The following is a 6,433-nucleotide window of genomic DNA, read 5'->3' on the forward strand; positions in this document are numbered from 1 at the left end:
GGAGTCTAGAGCGATGGCTACATGGTGGAGTGGACCTGGGGGAGGGTTTGTAAAACAATGAAAGAATCTTTTCTTTTACTTTTCCAGGAGGGTAGTGTTCTGGGGTGGGGGGGGAGCCTTGGGAGGGGACAAATCTACAGCAATGAATGAATGGAAATCCAAAGCCTCTGTAAATTTTCACTGAAATTAAGAAAAAAAATTATTTTTCAGTTTTCTATTTCATTTATTTCTGCTCTAATTTTCATAATTTCTGTTTCTTTAGAGGGTGTCAGATTTTCTTGCTGTTTCTTTTCAATTTGTTGGAGATGTTGAGTTGCAGGGTCCACTGCCATTTTTCCCTTTCTTTTGATATGTTTGCTTATTTGTATAAATTGAACTCTGATTATTACTTTGGCTATTTCCAGAGGTTTTGGTAAGTGGTGTTTTCATTGTCATTTGTTTTAAGAAAGTTTTTAAAGTCATTTTTTATATCTTCTATTACCCACTCATGTTCAAGCCAGGGGTTGTTAAGCTTCCAAATGTATGGTTTTTTCCCTCCTTTATCCTCTTGTTATTAATTTCTAATTTTGTAGCACTGTGGTATGAGAAGATGCTTTGTAATATTTCTATGTTTTTTAATTTATTGATGCTTACCTAATGACATAAAATGTGATCCATTCTGGAGAATATTCCATACACATTGGAAAAGAAGGTAACTGCCTTTTTTTTTTTATTTGGTGCAGTAGTATATTTATATATATGAAATCAAGTTGGTTTATTGTGTGGATTAATTCTTCAGCATCTTTGTTGTGTTGCTTTCTGGTGGTTCTATCTTTTCTTAAGTTTTGTTGATTTATTTAATATAGTTTGCAGATCTTTTATTTAGTGCATAGATATTTATTATAGTTATGTCCTCTTGTTGTATTGACTCTTTAAGCATTATTCCTTGTCCCTTGTGATGCTTTTTGCATTGAAATTTATTTTATCAGAGATTAATATTGTTACTCCTGCTTTTCTTTTTCTGGTTGCCATTTGCTTGGTATTCCCCCCCCCCTCCCCTGGCCCATCCTTTTATTTTTAGTCTTTCTTTGTCTTTATTTTTCAGGTGTGTCTCTTGTAGACAGCATATTGATGGATTTGGGGGTTTTATCCAGTCTGCTATTCTTCTCTTCAGTTGTGCATTCAAACCATTCCCCATTCAGTGTGATTATTGAAAGACAAGGTTTTATTGCTATCGTTTTATTGAGTTCTTTTTGGTATTGTTGCTAGTTACTTTGGTCCATGCTGCTTTCTGTGGTAGCACTGTAAGAAGGACATCTCTCAATGTTTCTTGCAATGTGGTCTTGTTTTTACAAACTCTCTTAGGTTCTGTTTTCCCGGTAATATCTTAATCTTTCCTTCATATTTGATGGACAATTTTGCTGGGCATAGTATTCTTAGGTGACAGTTGTGTTTGAGTGTTTGATATATGTCCTTCCACTGTCTTCTTGCTTGCGTGGTTTCTGTGAGAAATAGGCACTTAATCTTACCTGCTCTGCCTTATACATTACTGGTTTTTTTGTGTGTGTGCTTTTTTTTTTTTCTTCCTCACTGCTTTCAGAATTCTCTCCTTATCTTTGGTTCTGGAAAATTTAATTATTATATACCTTAGTGTTTTTCTTTTGGGGTCAGTTCTATATGGTGTTAACTCAGCTTCTTGAATTATATATTCTCTCATTCTTCATTATGTCTGGGAAGTTTTCCTCTAGTAATTCTTCCATCACTTTTTCAGTGTCTTTACTTGCTTCTTCCTGTTCTGGGATTCCGTTGATGTGCATGTTATTTCTCTTGATGGTGTCCCACATTATTCTTAGGTTTTCTTCTTTTTCCTTCCTTTTCTATTCTACATTTTGCTCTAGCAGATCAGTGGTGACAATTAGATCTTCTCTTTCCTTGGTTCTGTGTTCCAACTCTTCTACTCTGCTCATGTGTCCTTCCATCATGTTGACAGCATCTGAAACGTTGGACCTCATATTTTGGAGTTTGGTTTCTTATTTTTCCAGTGTTACTAGTGCCTTGTTTGTTTTATCTGCATTGTTCTGGATTTGTTTTTTGAGATTCTTCTGGTTTTTGGTTGTAGTATCCTGTAATTCTTCAGTTTGTCTTTCACCTGTTGAAAATATCCAGTCATTGTTCTTTTAAATTCTGTGTCAGAAAGTTCCATCAGACTTTCTGGATCCAGGAAATCCATTGATACTGTGTCACCTTTTGGGGGTGACATCTTGTTTTTCACTTGTGTAGTGTGTGGGATAACTTGCTTTCTTTGAGACATTGACATGTTCTTGATCTGAAGACAATATTCTAGAAATCAGTTGGGCAGCTACTCCACTTATGTTTTTCTCTGAACTTCTGACTCAAGGGAAATGTCAGTTTGAGCCTGTGAGAGCAGCCTCTTGTAGGTAAGATACAGGTGCTCCAGATTAAAGGCAAGTTGGTTGATTGGACTTGAAGGAACAGGTGTGGAGCTGAATGGGGGGTAGGCCAGGCATGGGGGTGGGTCTACTCCAGGGACAGGTCAATCACTTGTGGGACTTCACACAGACATCATCTTTCCTGGTGTGCTCATGAGTGGTGTCCCTACTCAAATTCCAGCTGTCCGTCTCCCACACAGGAGTTCTCACTCCATGGTCCCTGCCCAGCAGTCCTTTCCCAGGTGCCCTCCAGCGGTGGTCCCTGCCCAAATAGGGTCCTGGGTCCAGTGGAACCTGAGAGGACTCAGTTAAATTCCCACTGATCCAACTGCCTCTGGCAAGTATGAGGTGTCCACCAAAGTTCAGTCAAATTCCCACCAGCCTGCTCATTCTTGCACACTCTCCCAGGCAATCATTGGTGCCCAAGAAAACCCAGTCAAGTTTCTACTGGCCTGCCCAATTGTGGGCTTTTGATGAGGGCACAAGAAAACTCAGTCAGATTCCAACAGACCCACTCCTTCTTATGAGACTTAAGAGAGGTCAGTTAATTTCCCACTAACCTTCTTTCTCCTGAGAATGGGTCCCACAGAGCTTGGCTGGTGGCTTCTGGCTTTGGCTGGGCTCGTGGTGCAGCCCGCAGCATGGCTCTATGTTCCTGTAGCTCTGAAACTAATTGTTCCAACTAAAGTTCTGATTCAGATTCCTACTGTCCACGTTGAGCCACGTCAATCTGTCTCTGTGTGGTGTCGAGGTATCTCTAGTGGTCCATTTCTATGCAGCTTACTATTTCTCTGGCTCTTCACACTGCATTCTCCACTGCCACCATATTGGAATAAAAAACTTTTTATTGAGATTTTAATGCACATTTATAGAGAACTCGGATTTCCATTCATTCATTGTTACACATTTTCCTCCCTAACCACCCTCCCAATTCACTTTTCTCTTTGAAAAAAATATTTCATTGTTGTACAATGCCCTCCCCCCAAGTCACTTTACTATACAGCTCTTATTCTGAACTGTTGTCATGCAAATAACACCGAACCATATGTTCCTTTTAAACAGTTTTTCCCCTCATTTATTTTAATGCAGTGTACATTATTTAGCCCCTCTTTTCTTACTTTTTATCATTTTAAATGGCCCTTCACAGCATATTGCTTTTGTTGATGTTGGGTACCTTAAGTCAAGTGTGAATCACAGTGACCCTATGAACAACAGATTGTAACCCCGTCTTATTATGTGTTCACCTCAGACTCTCTGACACACTTGATTGAACTTGTTGGTGCAGCTACATTGTCAATATACCTGATTAAAGGTCTTTGTATCTTTCATTGTTCCCCCACTTTTCTAAGCACAATGTCCTTCTCTAAGAACTAGTCTCTCCTAGCAAAATGCCTAAAATGTACAAGATGAAGCTTTAGCATCCTTGTTTCCAAAGAGCACACTGGCTGCACTTTCTCCAAGATTTATCTGTATCTTCTGTGGAAATCCATGGGATATTCTGTACCCTTCTCCAACACCACAGATCAAAGGCAACATTTTTTTTTTCTGTCAAGGCTATTTATTGTCTACCTCTTAGATGCAAAACAAGTGATTGAAAAGGCCGTGGTATGAACCAAACATACCTTAGTCCTGAAATGAACATCATTGCTCTTTAGTAATTTGGAGACTATCATGACTGCAGACTTTCCTAGTGCAATATGTCTCCTGTCCTGACTGCTGGTACCAAGTGAACTGATTATGGATCCAAATAAGATGAAATGGTTGACAGTTTCAACCTTTTCTCAATCTCTTATAATGTCTTCTATAAGTCCTATAATAATTCTTGTTTTCTTGACATTGGGGTGCTTATTAGTCCTTTGATATACATAAATTTTTTTGTGAATTTTTTTGGTTTGTTTTGGTTTTACTTTTGCTTCCATGTCTGTTGTTTCTGAATCCAAGAAAAAAAATCTTTGATAGTTTTAATATTTTACCAATTTATCATTATGTTATTTATTGGAGTATGCTAGTTTTCATTTTATGTTGAGTGCTGCATTCCAGAATGATTTAAGCACTGGGAATAAACCTGTATGTAAAGTAGAATATGAAGCAGCAAACCCTAACTATATCAGGGGAAAAGATTAAGCAAAGGAACTGAACATTCTCAGCCCTAGGATAAATGTCTCTGGAACTTGGGTGAAACAGCTGCAAGCACATATCGATGAGACAATGGACTGAGTGAACGCTGGATTTCATTCCTGAAAGCTAGTAGCCATAGGCAGACTGTAAGCAGCGGAACATTCTGACCTGTACAGGTTTTCCCAGGGTCACCAGGTCTCTGTATGAAGCCTGCACCATAGAAAGGCTTTGACCACTGTTGTTTTTAATATTCTTATTTAATTTTTTAAATGTATTGCTATGTTGAATCATATAGTTTTATTGTGCAGACCATATCTGAAATGATATGTGAAACTATGGTAAAGGAATTGGTGACAAGAACCTATACTACCACTTTAACTTTGGAAAGGACAACATTGTTTTGATTAGCATAGAGGAATTATTCTTTGGTTAACAAAGCTTTCTGATTAATTGATGGGTTTTATTTAACTAGAAAAGCAAACAGGAAAGAAAATCACCAATATCCTTGCCTTGTTAAGCAAGTATACAAAGCATAACTAAGGTTGTTTTAATCATAGAGTCTTTTTTATAATTTTAGCCAGAAATACCTAAAGCAACAAAATGTACTTTCTGGAATGATGAAAAGATAGACATGTGGCAGGAAGGACATTCAAGGGATATTGTCTGAAAGGGAGAAAAGTGAGTAAGTAGATGGGTTCTGGAAATATACCTGCTCTCTTTCAAATGCAGAATTAACTCATTTTAAGCTATGCCAAAGTAAGAAGAGTCATGTTGATACACATATTCCCTGACTCACATCCTTAGTCAGCATTCAGACTATTCCTTCATTTCCTAACCTGTCTTAGTTGTCAATCTTCACTATTTTATTTTGGCTGATTTGAACTCTTTATTTCTGCTATAATTCCTATTTCCTGGACAAACAATATAAATTTGTTCTCAGTGAGAAGCTTTAGACTACAGGCCAAATCATCTGCATACATAGGTTGCTCTTTCCCAGAACTACTGTTATTTTAATAATTTAACTCTCATCAGTATTATCTAACGCTGAAAGCATTTTAAGTGTTCTTGTTTTTACCCAAGAGATTTTGTTGCTTCGTTCCTTTCTGCAATCACTCAGCTTAAAGATGGCTAAGACTCTACACTTAGACCCTGGAAGTGCTTTGCAAAGTTTATCAGCTACGCCAGCCATTAAGTCACCTTATCCCTTGTATTTCTAGAAGCAAAGGTGTAGTGCAATTACATTAGCTGTAACTTGCGCTTTTCAGTAGATAGAAGTTAATATAAATATCTTAATAACAAGCAAGAAATGTATTTTACACATTGTTCAGTATTAAACTAACAAGTGGCAATTTAAGAGATTTAGACTGTAAAGTCTGGTATGTGTCTATTCAAACATGCCTGCAGTTAGGCAAAATCACTGAATGTATTATTCATGGCAGACTACTTCCAGCCATTCCTGATATGAACCATCCACTGAGCCATGGAGAGGGCTGGCTGCTTCTGAGTTGTTGTTGTTGTTATTACGTGCCATCGAGTCACTGGCGATTCATAGCCACCCAATGAATGAAAGTCCTTGACACCTGTGAGACTTTCTTCCTTTCTCTAGGTTCATAGGGTTTTTGGAGGCAAGATCTTTATGGAAGTGGATGCCAATCCTGCTTTCAAGCTTGTTTTAACCTGGGAGCACCACCAAACAATGTACATCATTGGTAAACATTATTGCATGTCTGTATCACAGCTTCACAGCAACCACAAGTTACTTCTCTACGGCAGAGGTAGGGATATCTGACTTGGAAGAATGTTTCACCAAAAACAAAGACACTCTGGAATAATTTTTTTTATTTATTTATGTATGTATGTATTTATATATGTATTTATTGATATAT

This window comes from Elephantulus edwardii, unplaced genomic scaffold (genome assembly GCF_000299155.1).
Source record: "Elephantulus edwardii isolate Elephantulus edwardi_28Jun2011 unplaced genomic scaffold, EleEdw1.0 scaffold00196, whole genome shotgun sequence".
Classification (NCBI taxonomy): Eukaryota; Metazoa; Chordata; class Mammalia; order Macroscelidea; family Macroscelididae; genus Elephantulus; species Elephantulus edwardii.